At 35.6% G+C, this 21,458-nt stretch overlaps 1 protein-coding gene across 2 annotated transcripts in view; it reads left to right on the forward strand.

The window, feature by feature from the left end:
* The first annotated feature begins 381 nt into the window (after positions 1 to 381).
* Positions 382 to 21,458, forward strand: part of LOC148657553 (cadherin-20-like) — a 57,502-nt gene continuing 36,425 nt past the window's right edge. For both annotated transcript variants that reach the window (XM_088643978.1, XM_088643979.1), the window contains exon 1: positions 382 to 1,204. The gene's annotated coding sequence lies outside the window, so the exon portion shown is untranslated. The remainder of the gene's footprint in view (positions 1,205 to 21,458) is intronic.

Below are 21,458 nucleotides of genomic sequence, written 5' to 3' on the forward strand. Positions count from 1 at the left end.
GTCAAAAGTAAAATACATTATTTCAATTTTAATTTGCCACAGTCTTATTCATGTTGATGAATATGCTACACCAAAACTAACCATAGGCACTTTTGTATTTCGTGAAATGCCAGAGCTATTGCTAATTAGCATCCCACAGTGTGCACAACTAATGTGCATTATAGATAATCTTATGTGAGACTATATTAATTGTTTTCGAAGCTTGCATCTCCCCAGGTATATAAATAATAATTTATTTTAATTGTTATGTTTCAAAGTTCTCACAACATGGTTGCTGTAATTTAAATCTAATTGCATAGTTTTTATTACTTATTAGCATCATATTATTTTTCATTTCATGCTGACGTGAAAAAAAAAACAATTTAAAGGTTAATCTGCTTGTTTAAACCACCTAATTAACGAAAAACAGACCGTTTTGCTAAGTTGTGCGCAATGTGCATTACATCTGAGTGACAAAACTGTAAGTTTTACAGCAGAATTACCACTAATTACCCTTAAAAAGGATCTGATATCCATGTCACGTTAAAAAAAACCCACAACAACAAAAAAAAGTTATTCATAGTCAAGAGTGCAAATATTGTTTTCCAAAATGCTGAGTTTGGGGGGAATGGAATTGGAGAAAAGAGGGCCGTCTTCTTTTTCGAAAGCCAGGCTTGATACACTGCAGGGAGCTCCTTGGACACTGCACCTTTCGTCTGGAGTAGGTTTTGACTACTCCCTGGGGAGAGACAGTGCGATTCCTGGCACCAGTTGGCTAATTCAATTTACTTCAGCTGCATTTGCCTTGTCAGAATATTCATGAGCTAGGGAATGAGATCCAATGCCACAAGCAGACAGAGCAGTCAGTTAGAGAGGGAAGAGGGAATCAGAGACAAGATTTCTTCTCCTGTAAAAGGAGTGTATTCTCATAGAAGGAGGTGGAAGGGGGGGTTTAGCAAAGCCACACAAAATAACTTCTCATTTCACCTGAAGACTTGGATTTGTGCTCTCGGCAGAAGCGGCGGCAGCAGCAGAAGCAAGGGCACCAGCTGAAGGGCTGTGGGGGCTTCTGCTCCTTTCTTTTCTTTTCTCAATATTTTCTCTGACTTCAGTGATCAACAGTCCTCTCTGGGAACTGGAAGGTGTGGATGGAGACAGGAGCAAAGTGAACTTCAGAAGGTGCAAAAACTAAGCAGGGGAGATCAGCAGGAGAAGCATATACGAGGTAATTGCTATTTTTTTTTTTAATGAAAAAGCGTTTGTAGAGTGCTCACCTGTAACCTTCGGGGAGCAACAAATGTTTTGTGTTTTTTTGTAGATCATAACATTTTTACTTCCTCGGAAATGCTCTTGGGAACCACGAAGAGGATGATAAATATTCTCAGTTCTCCCCAAAATAATCGGTGATGACTCAATGAAGAGATATGATAGGAAAGATATTCCTGGGAAGAAAAAAACAAAACAAAAACAAGTTAGGGACAAAATTAAACAAGTTGGCATTTCTATTGTGAAATATTCTACTGTAACAATAAGTACAAAAAAGTTGTTTTTTCTATGATGTCCTGAATTTTGAAGAAGCAAGCTTGCAGGGAGAGAAAAGTTATCATTGTCCCTGCTTCTATTTGCTTGCTGCTATAATTATGACTGATCACTGTGCATTGAAAGAAGGTGGTGAAGAGAAAGCTATGTGCGCATTAATTAGATTCCATGTACTTGGGAACAGAATAGACTGTTTCACTCAGGAATTGGAGAAAGAGTCTGGCTGCTGGCAGTCTACACTGTAACCAAGGCAGCTGACATGAATAAAAGCCAACAGGGACACTGTTATTTCTATTTTTCACCCTCTAAAACACACAGATTCTGCCAACCACCGTTTTTTTACAGTGGATAAAGATTTCATTGTTGAGTGGTGTGACTGGAATCATTAAGTATCTATTTCTACAATCTCTGAGGCACACTAGTTAACCTCTCTAAAAGTGTCTGGGAGCTTTAAAACTACAAATCCTGAGAAAATGCAGGAAAAATTGAATGGTTCGGTTCACTCAATGAAAATCTAATGCCTGCCATAGAAGTGGTATTCAGAATTTGCAGACAAATAGGTCAATAGATTTCAAAAAAGATAAAAATGGTAGAAAAAAGTGTGCATACCTTACTTTGGCAATAATTGTTATACAGTATTAAAAGATCTCATGAATTAAATGCACATTGCAAGCAAAGCTTGTAATCATTGTGCCATTCATCATTAATAAAGTTACTATTTTTCACAGATGTTTTCAACATATTAGTGAAGGTTTAATGAGATTGTCAGTATAACAACGTTAATATAGGTTTATATTTTCAATTTGAACTACCGATAAATTTGTTTTGGCTTTCAAAAGACATGCTAGAGAAATTAATGAATTTACAGTTTAATAAGGAGGAAATCATGAGGTGCTCATCAAATTTAATCTGTTGTGTATCTTGATATTTTAATCCCAAAGGAAAGAGTAGGGCACATAGCTATCACATTTAATTGGGCTATAAAGAGAAAGGCACCATTACCTGACCATTTTTCTTTTTTCTAAGTAAAATTCACCATTGGGAACTTGGCTCTGAGCTTTAGCTAGGAGGTGATCAAAGGTGGGATTTAAGTTACAAGTCCTAGTTCATTATTCTCTGCTTATGTATGAGGTTTAGGGGTGTTGTGGGTTTGGCAGAAAAACAACCCTAAATCTGAAGAGTTTCCAGATCCTTCATTTTGAGTATAGAATCGTCTGAATAGTAATCTATCTCTTTTGAGCTCTCGAACTTGCAATCTGTCTCAGTTTCCAAAATGACTAGAGAGGCGCCCAGCAGAGAAAATAACTGTAGATCAGGAATAAAGGTTTCTCTACATGTTGTTATCCATTTCTGCAGTAAGTAGACATGGATGACCTTCATGTCCCTCAAATTGAAAGTGTGCAAGGGTGATCTGAATGAGCAAGGCCAATTTCTGCATGTGCATACCCTGTGACTGGTAAACATCTTCCATCTTCCATTCTTTCTGGATGGAACTTGGCAATTTATATTTCAAAATGATAATTTGTGTAGTGTTTGTTATTTTTCAAATATAGCACATGAGGAAAATGTAATTACAGTTGTTAGTGACATTTTTCCAATGCTTTTTCCTCTTTCACATAAATAGTATTTTAAATTGATAATGAGTTTTGGCTTTATAGCCATTCAGTTTCAGCAATAACAGAATAAGGTGAAGACCAGAAGTTTTCAAAAATATTTTTTTTGTTCTAATAAGAAACCTGAATAAAGTTCTATCCGTATAATACATTTTCATTCTGAAAGTTTAAAATATATGCTTGTATACATTCACTGAAAGAAGAAATGTACTCTAGGTGTTCAATTATGTCTTAAATACAGTATACATGCTCAAGCTTCTTTGATGTTTTATTTAAAATACAAATTCATCACTGTGGATTTGTACGTGAATAGGTTGTACAAGAATATTATCACTTCTCTGGGAATAACACAGCTGACTCTTAACATGTACATATATACTGTGCATATTTTCAAAAATCAAAAACATGGTTAGATGAGCAGATAACTATATGAACAGGTATATGACTACATGGGTAGAAAGATGAATATACTGTATAGCCAGACTGAAAGACATTAAAAACACACCAAATGTGTCCTCCAATAAATAACATTTGCTGCAATTTTAATGCCTCTCAGGATAGATATTCTATGTACTGTATGCTATCTTTCAATTATGAAAATGCATAAGAGTTACTGTAGGATTAAAAACGCTGGAGGTTTTTGTTTTGTATCTTTTTCGTTCATCCAAGATCACTCTAGGTTGCCTTTACACTCTTCCTTAGTTACATACAGAGTTTGTATCAGTACCTGCAGCCAATATTTCAAAGACCTAATTCTATCAGTCTTTCATTTAGCTGGTTCATTAGTCTTTCATGGGTAGACCAGTAAATTATTCCACCACCTCTCAGGATTATGAAAGTAATCATGTTCTTTATTTCTTAGTCAGGCTTTCAGGTAATGAATCTCTTTAAAATGGGAGTTGCTTAAGTAACAGAGCGTACACCTTGAGCAGAAATTAGTTTAAATGGATTTTCTCAGGCGAGATTTTGAGTCGAATTTTTATTAAGTGAGATCACATGAAGGAATCCAATTTTGAGAATGAACCTGATTAAAAAGATGTGGCATCTCCTCAAGCCAAATTTACCCCCGTCGAAAAAGAGACAGAGGAAAGGAGGGGAGAGAGAGTAGTTTATATAAGCCTTACCCTCTCACTTATTGTCATGCATTCTGGCTCTCCTCACACTTCATTAGCTTTCACTAGGAACTCAGGAGATGTCATGTAACAACAACACTAATGATGTTTAAGTGAGCACAAGGCCTGAATTTCAAGCAGTATTCCTGTTTACGTTCCCAGTTTGGTCCTGTTCTGGAGACAGGAGTACTGAACCATCACTCATAAACTGCGCACTTTCTGTAAGTGGTTGGCTTTAAAGGGTAAAACTACATTTTAGACTCAGCATTCCTGCTTTTGTGTATATTAACTCTCTGTGTATACACCCGAGTAACTTCCATGCTTTCGACTTTGGGCATGTGGCAGATTTAACCACACAGGAATATTTATGTTCATTATTCCTGTTATTTTAGTGATCCAAACCTGTCATCACACCTCATTTAAAATATTCATCAAAACTACAGCATCTGACTTCAACTTTAGGTGCAGAAAATGGAATGCAGAGGTGGATCTGCCATGGGCCTTTTGTATATCTGAGTCCTTTTGTAATGTTTTTAATGCTGGTTTCATTCCTGACCTGGAAGCTTTCTCATTTTAAAACACCCTTGAAAAATGTGTTTGCTTTCAAAGTCCTATATCAGAAAATTCGTCTTCTGTTCTTCAGATAATTTACCCCCTGTACTTTAATCTATTATTTAGGAATTGGTGTCCACTGCAATGGTGCTCCCTAATAAATAATTTACCAAGGCAAACTATCCAAAGTCCATGACAAAAGACGAGATCAGGTTTAGAGATACAGTACAGATGCATTTAAACAGTAGGGCCTGCCTTGTGCTGTATGGTGCACCTCAACAGGAGGTGATGATTTAACCCTCTCCTCCTACAGTGCTACTTTTTCACCTCATACAAATATTAATTGAGAAGTTTTCTGCACAAATATTCTAGAAATTGATCTTCCAACCTGTAGGACATGTCTTATCAATTCTTCTATATCTCAAATGTGCAGGACATGTCTTATCAATTCATTTATATCTCATTTGTTTGGCGTATTTTTGTAATCATCTCTGTTTGATTGTGTGGATCAACAGGTTGTACTGTATGCAGAATTTCAATGTTATTTGGTATGTCAGTGAAGATACAGAAAGTGTATTAGAGGTTTTACAATAGTATCCACTAAAATGTGTGTCTTTTACTATATATTACTTATATAATACTTGTTGATTTCGCTTGATGTTAGCTTTATCTGTGTAGATTGCATTTTCAGCATCTTAAAGTAATCTGATGTTTCTTAAAATAGAGAAAGCAGTGGCTACACCTTCCTTCTAAATGGGTCAAGGCAAGCAAAAGCAAAGTAATGTATTCATTTCCAGCTTTTGTACTGGATGTTAAACACTATAAAAGAAAGAGGTTTTACCCCATGCATACCTAAGCTTTTTTTTTTTACCTGATTATGCTATATTCTATATATTTTGTTTTCTTAACTGATATTCTATCAATATTATCACCCCATCAAGCAAAGAAAATGTTGAGAGCAACTAAAAACACCATCAGTGATAATAGTCTCAAATGGTAATAAACAAGAACACAAATATAGATTGATTTATGTTCACATAAGGCTGGGGCACATATTAATCTTCAGACACATAAATCCCAAAAAAAAGATTAAATATTGAGGGGTTCTGTTTTTTCAGTTAATGAAAGCAACATCTCATTTATCCCCTGTTTGCTGCTAGACTGGGCATCAGCACTGCAAGAGCTCTTATTTCTTTCTGAGAGATCATATTCCACTCAGCAGGAAGTGCTGCGCATGCTGGTTGAAGATCGTGATGATGAACGGGGCCTCTGTAGTTGCTTCCCAGTAGTTGGGCTCTGTTGACTTCCAGTTAGGTGGACAGAGTTGCCCGTCCAGCACGCGCATTGTGCTCCTTCATGAATGTTTCGACAAATGTGAGAAACATAGTGGTGTGTTGTTGTCCTGCAGAAATGTGAGGACCATTATATTCTGCGAAGGAAGGTCTTTATATTGTACAGTCAAGCAACCATCAATATGCTGTGATCTCCATCCTTGCTACTGCCCATAAAACCACATCTCCACCACTAAACTTGTTCAGTTCTGCCATACAACGTGGATGGTGTCTCTTCCCACTTCTGCAGGACACTTTTGTGTCTGCGGTCTGGCAGGGCTGGTGGGACAGTGATGTGTGACTGCCGTAGCCACTGGGCTTGCACCAGTCTGAATGCGTTGCAGATGTGATCATGTCGATTGGTGCACACCAGGGTGCCTGGTGATTCTGGACATTGACACTTCTGTGCTCAGCATCCCTTCTGCCTTTCGGTTATGACATTTTAGTTCAGCCATGATTCATTTAGATTTTCCCAGCTTTTGTGCCCATGGTCTTAGGTTCAGTAACACAAAAACTTTACTAAGATCACATGTACTTTTGCTCCTCTGCAAACCATCTGGAACACTTACTGTAGTTAAGGTTCTTCTAAGATACAAATATATATAGAGGGAAAGAGAGAGAATGTGCTGCACTGCAGTGTAGAAATAAGTGTTTGAAAAAGAAAATTACATTTACTGTATGTAATTATGTACACAAGGTTTAAATGACTGGAAAATAATTTCCTGAACAAATTTTTAATGAATACAAGGCTGTTCTTTGGTCTTGAAAGGCAGCAATGCATTATTTTTTAAATTATTGTCAGTTTTCAGTACATTTTATTTGCCACTGTAGACCACTGTACTGCACCTCCCTTCCTTCTTACACATTATACTGGGATATAGCTTATGCTCTCAGCACTCTCTGATACTTTTCAATAATAAAGTCTGGTTGAAATATGGAAATACTCCTAGTTTACAGATCATGTTTATACTATATCTTGTATATAACAAGTCTCATTTTAATATGACAGCCAGAGCTATACTTTAAAAGCACTGAATAATGCATTTAAGCATTTTTAAATAAATACACTGTGAAAAAAGTTACATTATTCATATATTTGTGGAATACATTAATAATTTGTATGTTGAATATGTATAGTATTTTCCTTTCTTCACCAGGAATTTTTGACAATGTTGCTATATATTGTAATGTACTGATTTTTTCGGCTCTTATATGCAAAATTCTGCTAAAAAATAGGTGATTTGGCAGTTCATCTACCAGGATAAAAATTACATGTGAGAATATTATTTACTGCAGGGTGGATGCTTTGCCAAAAGGCAGAAGGCAAATGTGCCCAGAAGCCTGCTGAGCTTAGGATGGGGTCTGTCAGCTCAGCTGTCAGTGATATCTGGTGTTTGTTTAATGGTAGAGTCAACATCTGGTCAGACATGCATAAACATCCCACACTTACTGCCACACTGAGCTCTTACAACATTGTGCATTTTGTGCTGATACTTCATAGTCAAGAAAGCCTCCTAGCAATTTCTAAATGGTTTCTTTATATTACAGTTTGCTTTTCTTATAAATTATTTCTTTCTCATTCACTGTGTCTCCATTTTTGCCTATGAAAATCTATCCATAGTGCAGAGCTGATAAATATTGTCACCACTTCAGTCTAATAGGGCCTACTGTTTTAAATTGAATGACATCAGCATGCATAATTTTATATGGCATTTATTCAAACAAAATGGAAGCAACATTTATTTAAAGGTTTCACGTTGCAAAGATAAATATTCCCATTCGAAGGTTTCTTTACGAGCACTTCTGATTAAACTGTCCCTAATATTTTGCGTTCTGCAGAACAGAACTTTAAATCTTCCAAAGATTTGCTGAGATTTTCTAAACAAGAAGTTTAAATAATTGCCCCTCTGTAGGAAATCTCTGCCAGACATGACTGACAGACATTCTGGTCCCTTTTCCCAAACCGCCTGTTACAGTTTCACAGTATTTGGAACTGATTTTTTAGAATTCCGGAAATAACTTCAATCTGTTACTGTTACAATCTCCATGTTTTAGTATTAATAGAATTTATGTTCAACAAATTCTATTTAATTTTTTAAAGGTATTTAGTTGTTAAAAAATGAAACAAAACAGGGATAGATTATCATGTTTGCTAAGAAAAAAAAATATAGTGGGTGAAACATTGTACAGTACAACAAAAATGTATTAATTCATCAATGTCAAGGTCACTCTATTAATCCAAACTTATTTCCTGGATAATTCTTCACTTACTTTTGTATTTCCAAAATGACATTACTTTCAAGTAGACAGACAAAAATGATATTGGAAAAAAATGAATATGGTGCTGTACAAAAGACTAAAATTTGTTTCTATGAAATCATTAAATGCAACTGTGCATCTCAAGGCAATAACATCCAAGCTCTAATCAATTACAACTTTTGGAACCCACGCCACAATGTGATTATTTTCAATTACTGCAATCAGAATTAGTTTCTAATGGGTAAATAACTACATCTCAGTAGGCATACACTGAAAAAAACTGAAAGAAAACTGGGCACATGCAACCTATTTACATCTTCAGCAATATACAGTAGATAGATAGAAGCAGTGATAGTGACTTATTTTAACAGAACTTTCACAAGACAAAGTCATGATTTTGCAGTAACATGGTATACAGTATATTAAACTCTTACAATATCTAATGCTAGGATGAGGTGCTGTAACTGCTTTGCTAATTGCAGGGTAAATCCATGTGATACAGGAGTCATTTTTGAATTACAGCAGCTGGAAGTTTGAATTGTCAAAATGTAATGCAATTCAGGGTCAAAAATGTAATCTGACTTGGTCTTAGTATCTTGCTCAAATTAAACATTGAGAATAGAAGGGTCTGTAAAGGTTATTTAACTAAAAGAAGATTTTACTTTTAAGATGCAAACTCACAAGAACTTCTTATCTACTGTACTAATGTTATCATTTGCTTTGAGGAGATTGTATCACTGAAGTATTTACTTGACAAAATTTCCCTATTTGAAAAGCAGATAAAACAGTGCAATATAAATTGAACGGCATTTCAAATTTATTGTCTCTTAAAGGCAGTGTTATATATTCATGTTTAGATTGCTTGTGGGAGTTTCATTTCTTCAAGAAAAGTTTAATATACTGTATTTTAGATTTCATTTATCCATAGCCCTTTACAGAATGCTTTGAAAGAGCAGTAGTCCTACACAATTTTGTGCTATTATCAGAGATTTAGTATCTCTTTTGCAATGAGCACATCAGAGTTACCTTGAGGTATGATTCTTTGCCATAAAAACTATTTTTCAGACAGAAGGAAACCAACCTTAGCATATTCCGATGAAACTGATCCATGCACCCTTTTTTGTAATTATATATATATATGTATGTAACTCACTGATCCTTAAAATTTTAAACATTGTGTAATTTTAAACCTTCAGATTGTCAGGCATACAAAGAAAGTAATGATGGGTTCACCCTTAAATAATCAAAGTAAATTGCTTTTTAAAATTTTTCCAATAGTTTTTATCCTTACAACCTAATTTAAGAATGAACTGTGTCTTGAAACTCACTAGCCAGATATTGTTTGATTGCATGAAGGACATTGGGCTTAAGCAAATATTAAGATACTTCTTTGCATTTCAAACTGTTACATGTCTGTGGAGACCCGTGAAGAAGGAAATACAAAAAGAATAACTGAAGTATCAAATAATTGCATATCCTAAATAATTTATCTACAGTCACAGCAAGGATTGTTAAGACAATTTTACATTGATTTAAATATGTATTTGCCTCAAGCATTAAAAGTACAGCATATCACAAATACATTAAAGCATATAAATAGCATATTGTTTATATTTTGAAAACAAAATAAGCACAGATTGGGCACCAACGTTACACACAACTACACAGGAATCTGAAGAACCAGGTTATGAATGAGTAATTTATAAGTGATAGTGCCTTCTGATTAGCCTAACTAAATGCCCCATTCCTTTATCTGTTTGAAAAGTCTTTATAAATTATGGAGATTAGCCTCTGACTAATTTCTCCACCTCTCCCAGGCAGTTTAGAACTCTAGAAAGTACTGTTATTAAATAATAAATACATAATATTGATATTATACTGATACTCTTCACTGTAGTGAACTGTCCCTGGCCATCATTTTCATATGAGCCATGATTATTGTTTTAATCATTAGATACTACAGGACACTGTGTTTTGGCCAGAGCTGCATCATTAGCTATTTATACAGCAATAACTCCTTCAGATCACTGCAGCAAATTAATACCAAGGCTGCTACAGTGGAAGGTGCAATTGAGGAACTGATGTACTGTATGTTAGTTTTTCTCCATTCCTCCATCTCTGATCTCGATTTAATCGAGCGACTTTCCCACATGCTTTACAACAAGCGCAGCTTGGTCAGTGACAAACAAGCACGCTTGTCCCTGTTTTTCATTCCATCTCAGACCTTAATGTCTTAATTGAGCCATTGAAGTGGATAAGATGTCAATGTGGATAAGATGGCCTGGAATTATAACAGCCAGTTACAGTTTGTATAAACAGTAACTGGAAGAATTGTGCTCTGCAACATTGATTATGTTGATTACCTACATATTAGATAATCATTCATTCTTGAGTAAGGCCAAGAAATAGCGTGACCATATTTACCTATGAATGGCATCAGTTATTGCAAAAATGTGATTTTGACATCTACCATTTCCCCTAATGTAATGTATTCAGAGTATTCCTTGCTGCATAATAGGTTATGCAGGAAGACAGTCTTATTATTATGTACTGTTTTTATTCTCCCTCTCTTTATACAGATAGATATAGAGCGTCTTTTTCTGTAAAAGTCTGGGCCTTCAGCAAACTGGCTGCGTTTCAAGGTAGTAGCCATTCGGATGAGTAGAAATTTCATAGGAAATGAACAAGAGACAGTTTGACATTTAAAAAAAAGATATGACAACAATGCTGTATATCATTAATATGAATTAATGGAAAGTAGATGTTCTTTTGGAACAGAGACAAGCTTACAGTCCTTGGGGCAAGGTAGAGAGTGTCAATTAATGTGGCAAGACAGATTGGTTTTCCATTTTGCATGCCACAAAAAGGGCTGTGTGTTAGAGCAATGCCAAGGCCCACTGCTGCTGATGCTACATTGAGCGTACATACACTGCACATTCACCGTGTCTGTGACTGTACTAGTAACTGGAGGAAAGTGTGACTACTCGGCTTTTATGCTTTTATTAGTGGACTTAAGGTACTTTCAAAGATATCCACCTCCACAGAATATAAAAATAGCCAAACTAAGGACCCTGTCAAGAATGATTTAAGGCTCAACTACTTCTTCATTACCTGCGATATTTTTTTTCATTATCTTAAAGGTGCCTGAAAATGACTTAGTCAGGCTGTATTTAGTACAATCCTGTGGGATACAGGTTCCTTTTAACGCAGAGGCTTCATACAGTGGTACTGAATTTAATGTTATTTTTATGAAAACAATCTCTTTGAGTGAGAAGCTGCAATCAGAAATAAGTCTCTTTGCACAGACAACTGCAAAACAGTGTGTCATTCACTGCAGGTAGTCCATCTGAAGCAACAAGTCATTGTCATACAGAAAATTTTAAACATTGTTTTAATATAATATGTATTTCATAGACTTTGAAGTTATAACAATATAAGGATAGTACAAAACAATTATTGGCATATTACTCATCATAATGAACTTTCGGCAGTTCTCAGAGCTGCAATGTTATTTATTTTGTCTTTAATTTAAAAGACTGGGTGGATTAGAAATACATTTTGACATAACGTCTCATAACGTTAGGATCAGGATGCTTATAGATGACAGCTTGGCCTTCAACACAATTTTCCCACCAAGCTGGTCCCGAAACCCAGGAATCTGGGCTTATTCAACTCCATCTGCAACTCCACACTGGATTTCCTGATGGGCAGACCACAGGTAGTGAAAACAATATCTCCTTTACAATGATCCTAAACACTGGATTAATTTTTACTGCAGCACCATAACAGCGTATAGTACAGCAATACCACCAAACAAGACAAAGTAATTCTACAAAGGGTTGTGGCAGGGGCACAGAGGATTATAGTATCTGACTTGCCATCATTGATGAGATCCACAACATCGGCAGTCGCAGTAAAGCCCAACCCCTTATTCAGGATCCCAACCACTCCCACCACAAAATGTTCTCCCCCCTACACCCTTTCCTGTAACCTAACATAACATAGTGCACAACAATTGGCCATTGAAAGTAAGAAAGTGTGCAGTCTCAATATTTTTGTGAGCTTTGATTACTGTTAGTCATCTTCAGTGGAATGGTAGTATTCCAGTGCCTAACATATTATTAGCTGACACATTAGTTACACAAAACATTTCACCATTGACTGATCAAACTGTCTCAAACTGATCAAATGTACAGTACCATCTGACTTCACAAACCCATGACATCTATATCTGTTTAAATTTTTTTTTAATGAAAATAACAAGCACAATAGTACCATCTGTGTGGTGCAGCTGCTCTTGAGTTTTAACTTCATCTGTTGTTGTATCATTAGAAGGTCAGTAGGACATACATTGTCCTCAAAACGTATTGGAACAATAAAGTCAAAATGTTTTTTTTGCTTTACAGTCATGCAATTTATTTGTATCATGAGATCTTAAATTTAAATGACAATTAAAACATAATACTTTATTTTGAGTAATCTTATGCATACATTTGATCATGTTAGAACACAAACATACTTAAGATTCTGTCATCCAGTCAGTGACTGATTGTATACCAGTCTGAAGCAATACCTGCAGAAGTCTTCTTGCCAAGCCCTTTGTCTGAACATTTGAAAAGCTTTCTAAGCTTTTGCTGCAGCCAGCTGATCCCTGTACTTGCGATGTTCTGACTTCATTTTTTCAGCATATAATATGCATTCTCATTTTGTTTAAAATTTTGGTCAACCTAAGATTTTCCACTTTTTTCTTGATTAATTCCTTGGTTGCGTAGGCTGTATGTTTTCTGACCTTGTCATGCTGTGTCATAAAGTGCAGCCCAATAAATATGGAAGCATTCTCTTCTACATGAGCATACAAAATGCTTCTGTACCCTTCAGAATGCATTCTGCTGTTGCCATCATAAATTACGTAATCAATTACTATATTACATATTACTTTTGTGAATATAACAAACTTTCCAGTGTAAGATAAATATAAAAGGACACATTACACTATTGATGATAATTAAAGATAACTTGGAAAAACAAGCAGAATGTTGTTTGAGGGTTTTACCATATGCCACAACACAAAAATTGTTTGTACTGTTTATTATGGGGCACAAGCACAGATCCTTAATCGTCTAAAAAACAAAGGGAGTTAAGTGTTGAGATTTTGGGTGATAACCTCTTGAGCAGTTTATTTAGTAAATTCATGACTCACTCACAAGTCAGATGGGACCTGTCTTTTTCACCCCCATTGAAAATGCTAATACTGTAAATAAATGCCTTTCACTGAATGGTAATTTAACCAAGGCTGAAAGAACTGAGGGTACTTGCCTTTAATAACTACAAGTGTTTATGACCTCCACAATAAAGCATAATGAAATCTGAACAGATCAAAAATATTTTTTACAGTGTAGAGTTAATGCTATTTTTATACTGTAAGAGAGAATTGCTGTTTTGGGAAAATTGTTAGCTGCGAATTATGTGTGAATGAGTAGGTGTGTGTTTGAACAGGAATGGTTGGGGTGTAGGAGGACAAATCAAAAATTATTACTGTGGCTTTTTCTCAATTTCAGTTCTGTCACCTTAGATTTAGCTCTTGTTCAGACCATAATTTATGCAATGTGTGTAATACTATTGGATTGAAAAAACTGGGTTTCATTCAAATTACTATTACATTTAGATTAATTTTAAAGGATGTTTTAGGAACGTTAACTAGAAGGGCATTTTAGCATTTGATTCAAATGAGTCAGAACATATTTTGTCTATATAATTTAATTGCATAATTGCTAAACTCAACAATGCACACTTTATATATTATATTATATATTATATATATTTTTATAAACTAATCTTTTTGTATTTAGCCTTGCTTAAAATGCACTATTGATAACGCAAACGTGGTTTAAAACAAGGAGCTAAAAAAATCTTTCCCTCCTTTGATGATGCATGGAAAAAAATCACAACACGAATGGAATTCAGTCTCATGCTCACCAGTAAAAAGCATTTATCAATGTCTGTGGCTGAAAACCAAGGTCGCATTCATTAAAGTTTAAGATGTCTTTGTTTTGAAGTTGCTTCACCTGTCTCAAATATTCTGGAGATTGCAGCATCTTGATGAAATATGTATAACAAACATTTCAAAAGGAGTTTTAAAATAATACAACTGCTGGCCATTATGCGATATCCAATATTTTTCAGCCTCTGCATTGAAGTTTTCTCTTCTCCAACCTTACCTCTTTTTAAACACATCTTTCTATTCAACTGTACAAATCATGAAAATTGAGACTGCCAGGAGGACACATTCTTGATCTCAGAATTGTTGTAAGAGAGGTGTGACAATGCACAACCTGCAACAGGTCTGAGAGAAACAGAAAGGAAAGAAAAGGAGGACAGAGTTCTGAATTTTCAAACAAGCAGTGGGTACAATGTGTCACGAAGCGTTAATCAGGACCCTATGCAGATGATAGAATCCGGAAGGGAGTGCAACAAACACAGGGGAGAGAGGACTAGGAACAGGGCTGGTAGACAAACAGGAGGACATGTCGATGGTGCACTGGTGCTCGGGGTGGGGGGTGTGGTCCAGGTGAAAGTCCAGGGGGAGTCTGAAGGGTAATCCAGAGTGAGCAAAAGTCCAGAGCCCAGTGATCCATGACAGACATGACAAAAGTTAAAAGCTGGAGCGGGATCCGATGAAGGGCTGGTGAAATAAAAAGGGGTAACTGGGCCAGGCAATCCCAGCCCCAGACTCAGATGGTCAGGACGCCGTTGCAAAGCCTATGCCACTGGGCCACTCCTGGACCCGCTGGTAGGTGGGCTTCTGTGCGTCCATCTTCCAAAGCTGAGCCCAGAATGGTAGGAGCATCTGGCTTTTATAGGGAGGCTAGAGAGGAGTCAGGTGCAGGAAAATCAGACAAAACGGGAAAGAGCCGGAGCGACTTATGGAGGGAGGGATTTACGGTCGTGACACAATGTATATCCCAAAACTGCTTTGTTTTTTTGTTGACTTACTTTTGTAATGATTCTTTAAATTTCATTATACTGAATATTGCTTTGTTTGAACAGTTTACAAAGGTTGTTATATACATATATAAACTAAAATTGAAAGAAATAGCTTTGATGTGTTGAACAATACATAAATTGCAGTACAGCAAAACAGCAATTTTGTCAAATGATGCAGGTTTAAATATGATTTTTGAATATATTACCTTACACAAGGGTGTTCAGTACAAAAAATAAAATATTATAGTTCCAGACAAACGTATTTGTGTTGTTAAGCAATACTGATAAACAAAATCAGCACACATTTGTGTGAATTATTGACGAATTATAGAGAAACATCACTTTAACAAACAGAATGTGAATATATGCAATAAAAAGATTTTAGGTCAAGTATGTCATGTAGATTAGTGTGTACACTATTAGTTACCACTTTCCAAAAAAGTGGTGTTCTGGAATTAGTCTAAAAAAACACAAACAGGTACATTCTCAGGCCCAAAGACAAATCCTACATTCATTAAAAGACTAGTGATGATAAAAAAAACGAAAATAACTGAATGTTTTTAGTCTTGAATAGATAAAACTATATGGGAACCTTATTCAAGATGCAAAAGCAAAATCCTTTAAAAGAGTCTGCCCAAGGGACTTCTTAGGAATAAACGAAAACGTGATTCAGAGAACACAAATGAAAACCGTAAATGTAAAAACCGAAAATGTATTAAAACTGAGAACTGAGCACAATTCTTTACACAAAAGGTTGTGGCAATATGAAATGAGCACCCCCCAGCCATGTTGTTGAAGCCTGAACCCTGGCTTCTTTCAAGAAATGGCTGGCAAAGAACCTCAGTTCAATCAGCTACCCAGCAACCAAATAGTCTCAATGGGCAAAAAATATTATACATAAGGAGCACAGCAATTATCTCCACTTGGCAGTGACAAGTTACTTAAGTGACTAAATAAGACAGATTAATTTCCAAAAACAATATACTGTAGCACATTTTCCTGAAATTTCTTTGTGGGCTATTATTGACGGAGGAGAACAGTAACTACTAGATTTCGGTATGGAAAACCAAGTGATATTTCTGCTGCCAAAATCCTCGGATGGCTGCAGAAGATTTGACGCAAAACTTGATGAAAGACGATCAATACATTCATGAACACTGAAAACTAATACAGTGTATGTCGACCTTTGTTAAAAAGCGGTACTCGGAATTCAATTGAGTGTTTCAATGAATACTTTGAAAAGCTGATTTCGTCAAGCAGAAAAAAAAGCAACCATACTGTATGTCTGGAGGAAAAAGAGAATTTACATAAAAGGTTATGCGAGCTCAGGGTGAAACAGGGTGGAAGCTGTGCAGTGTCATGGCCATGTTTTTCTTTTTTAAGGCACAGGCAAACTTTGTATTGTAAAAACAATCAATGAATACAGCAAAATATCAAGAAACATACAGTAGCAGTTAGTCATAAGTTACCTTGTGCTAGAAGGCTTATTGAATGGATGTTTGTATAGCAAAAAAAAATTGCTGACCCTAAGCATTCTGTGAAATCTACAAAGGAATTTCAGCTTAAAGGGAAAACTACATTTATGGATTGGCCATTTCAGTCCCCAAACTGGCAGATATCTATTGCAAAGAGTAACTCAGTTGATTGTATAACTGTGTGTGCTGTAGAGATCTGGTAAAAAAATGTTTCCAGAGAGATGCCAGGAACAGGATTCAAAATATAATATTTTTGTTTTACATTTTTTACTGCTAAAATAATTGTTGATATGTGAACATATCAGACCACACAATGACTATTGGGCACCTAACAGAGATGTACAAAAAGGTTACAGGAGTATAACTGGCTTTATTAATTTTGAAACAGAATAAAATAATTTCTCAGATATGTAATAATAAATCTGATGTTACCACCCCTAATTTTTCAGTCCCTTTGAGAAGCCTTTTTCATCATAGGAATGGGATATACTTTGAATACAAAATTAATGGAACAAACTGGGCAGAAAGGTTAAAAGAAAAGTGAAAAATGCTTGTAACTTAAAAAAGGGAGGCTGTAAGATGAAATCACGAACAAATTCACTGCATAACAAACCCATAGAGCGCAAATGGGGCAGTCTTGCTTGGCCAGGAATCATAAATAAGTAGTCATGTGCATGAGGATTGAGAAGTGCTTCCTTGCAGAGAGCTTTCAAGGTTCCTGCTGGAGTTAGCCATGATTGTAACCATTATCCCTCTCCCCTGGCTTTCTGGTGCATTAAACTCGCAAACGCTATTTAAAAAAAAAAGAAATAAAATCTCTCCTTCATTCTTTTTTGTTAGCTATGTGACCAAAATCCTCTTGTGTTATACATACTAAAAGCACAAGGGATTTTGTTCAGGTTATTGAAGGGAACTTGTCTTTACGTACTAGACAAAAAAAAACCAACAACTGTACTTTCTAATACCCTTGGAGAAAAGATGAAAGACTTGAACCACAACTTGATAAAGAACGCCCAGGACAACCAGAGATTACTTAGAGCCCCAGAAAAATAATAATAGATCAGGGAATGTTTGCCATGGCTACTTACTCTGCATTACAGTGAAGTACTGGCAAATGTCTCAAGTACAGAGGCTTAGGTTTTGTGTCTTGAAGAAAGCATATATTAAAAATATAAAGTATAAATTATTTTTTGTTTGTCACCATTTACCCATGCTCACTGTCAAAATTGATAGGTTGACAATAATTAAAATATAAATGCAAATTCTGCTATTCTGCTATAATACGTATGGGTATTTAATGATACTGTATGTATAAGTGGCTATGATGTGAAATTTTAAAGTCTTTAGATCACCTTTTAGAACAGGGGTCCCCAATCCTGCTTTCATTTACAGGTTTTCAGGGGCTTTTAACAGCCTGAATTAAATATGTATTGGTTTATTTTAGCTTATACTTATTTAGACAAATCTTAGAAATCATAGAAATAAAATGTTGTAATGGTTCTTCCAATGTATTTGAAATTCCCAAGGCAGAAAGATGGGTTCATGCACAGCATAGAATAGAATAGCATAGAACACAATCTCACAAAGACATTTTTCTTGGACATTACAGTTATTTAGTGATATATTTGTATATTTGATACCATCTAAAGTACAAAATGTAGGCTTCCAGGGAAAGTATCATTCCAAAGAAATTGCCATACTGTGTCAGATCCACCTGTGTGTTTTACAATTGACTACAGGCATTTTTCAATGCTAACATTCACTAATATCTGTTCAAAGGCATCATATTACTCAACCTTTGTACCTCCTAGTAAATTCCATACTTATAAGCATGTTTTAAAAATTATTGAAATTCACACAGAGTACCAGCTCACATCACAAATGCTTGCTCGACATTCATATGCCCTACAAACTAAAAAATCTTAAAAGACTTGTATATACTGTATGAGGCACTTATGCTGTTGAAGTGTAGCAGGGAGGACAGGGAGCAGGGAGGGTGGCCTCTACTGGTAAGATGCAGTGGTGCTAATCATTTCTGCTGAAAGAGCTGCAGAGATATCGTCCATGGCTCACAAGCAGGTCCACCCCTTTTCTGGCATAGCAAGGCTTGCATTAGGTTCAATGTCTAATGATTTCACAAATTTAAAAAAACAAATCAAAAGGTGGAAATGCAAAATATTCTTGTTCCTTTATCTGCATAAGAACGTAATATGAACGATGAACTGAGGATTTACTGTATGTCTGTAGGAAATTAAAATAGGAAATGATTACAAGATCATCCTCAGTTAAGACTTCATATTTATTCCTAAGTTGTTTGTTCGGTTTTCAGTTGCTAGATGTTTTTTCTTGATTTTCTTATTTACATTTAGATTCTTCATTCTTCTTGTGGAAATTAAACCATTTTATACTGTTAACATCTTCCTCATTTGTAGCTGAAATGTATTACTCACATTAAGACAGGAACGGTACTAGCAGTTTCTGCAAAAAATAGTTTTCTATGGATTTACTAAAGCTATTGTACTTTAAACTGCTTTTGTTGAGCTACATTTACTGTTTTGTAAGTTGCACTTATACTGTATTCTGTATTAAGGAGAGTAAAAAAGAGGGAAAATATCAGTAGTACTAAGTATCCATAAATGTTTAGATCTTGTTGCATTATTTCAAAGAAAAAGGTGCTGAAGCCATGTTTCATTTCATTGTGTTTTGTATTCCATTGGAAGTTATTTTCATTAAATAAATTAGAACTCTGTGTTTAAATTAGCAATAAGACTTCATAAAGATTAAATAAATTAACAATCACCACTTAAGCTTGACATTCAAAGAGTCAAGTTGCATTATTCAGGCACCTGTTGAAATCCGATTAACTGTGTTCTTCTAGAAGGAAGGTGCATTTCAAACAGCCAAAAGCGGAAAAAACAGTTAATTAAAATGTTTTGCTCTGATAGCAAAATAGAGAGCAAAGTTAATCCACAGCAACACTTTTTCATCAATCATCACTAACTAGAGCTATGTCTGCTTCAGTTAATACTTGAATGTTTGTAAATGAATGTAAGAAAACTCTTAAAAATGTTTAAATAGGCCTTAGGTTGTTAGTTATAAAAACATCACACGGTACATCTCATACATTATCCATAACAAGTATAGACTGAAAAATTACAAGAAAATGAACAAAAAAAGTGCATGTTCGTGTTTCATAATGTGATTGCAGTGATAGAAAAAAAACTTTCAATTGTTAAGGACAAATGAAAACTGACTTATTGACATTATCCAGTACTCCTTGATAGTGACGTCCATTGTACACCGTGCAATTTTCTCATGTACGTGATAATTTCTACATGTTTACTAAGCATGCTAGAGAATGGCCCAATTTGCAGAGGCTCAGAGAAGGCCTGGCAGCTTGCAACTTGCAGATGATTCATAATTAATGAGAAAACTTCCACATCTTTCAGCCAGACCTTCTGTCACATTAGTCATGCAAAACAACTGTACACACAGCAGGCCATTAAAAACGGCCGGGCGGGCCTCTTGGTCAAGGTCAAGTGGTGAGCAATTATTACAACAAGCTGCTTTATGATCACAGAAATAAAGAAGAGGCAAAATCGCTCACTATCAATTTTCTATGAACTGCTTGCTGCATTAGATGGGGAAGCAAGCTGTTTAGCTGCAAAGGAAAGATGTCCATAGGATATAGGACTAACATTGAGTGGGAATAAATCTCTAGATAAAACCTTTGAAAGGAAACTTTACATCTATTGTGCATTCTGCAATGACATTACAGTCTTAAGTATTTGATCTCAAAATGAAGACTACAGGTTTCCAATGTGCATGTCAAGACCCCTAACAACGTTTTAAACACAGTGTAAGGAGAATAAACTGGTCTTCCTTATCACGACAGTGAGACAGGTTGCATTATAGTGCTGAAACCAACCCGCTGAGTTGTGGCTGAAAACAGTCAATTAAGGATTTCCCCCAGGGAATTTGAGTCTAAGTTACTTTGCCAGCTACACAGGCGACACAGCTTTAGAAGTAGTCTAGGTGTGCCATGGCAAACTTTATGTAAAATAACTTGATCACCATAAATTGATTTTCTGATAGTCGAGGATTAGAAAGAATGTGCACATACTGTATAATGTCGCTGTTCCAAAACGGCAAAGGCCAAAAATAAAGAGGAAAAAGACTGGTTAGTCATGTACGAAAATAAATGCAGCTCACAGTCTGGCCCACTGCAATTAATCTCCTGGTGTCTGTTTCTTTGTGGATAATTAAATTCCTACCTTAGCATTGGGTCCTGTACTGTTAATACGCATAATTAATTTAATTATTTTGCAGTCATGACTGTTCTTGGCTGATTAACACTTCCATAGAGGTGGGGGATCAGCAAACTGTAATTACCAGTTACAGTTGGTGCTCCGCTGAAATAACAACAGAAAAAAAAGTACCTTTCAGACAACTTTCAAAAATTAAAATTGTGTTTGCTGAAGCACCACTATTATTCTGAACATGCCATTTTAACACCTATTGCGAAATAATGAATCCAAGAGGGGAAGGTGACAAAAATAAGTTAATTCAATAGCTTTTTGTGACTGTCTCCAAAATAAAAACCACATCCTGGCT

Source organism: Lepisosteus platostomus, chromosome 8 (assembly GCF_059453375.1).
Source record: "Lepisosteus platostomus isolate fLepPlt1 chromosome 8, fLepPlt1.hap1, whole genome shotgun sequence".
Classification (NCBI taxonomy): domain Eukaryota; kingdom Metazoa; phylum Chordata; class Actinopteri; order Semionotiformes; family Lepisosteidae; genus Lepisosteus; species Lepisosteus platostomus.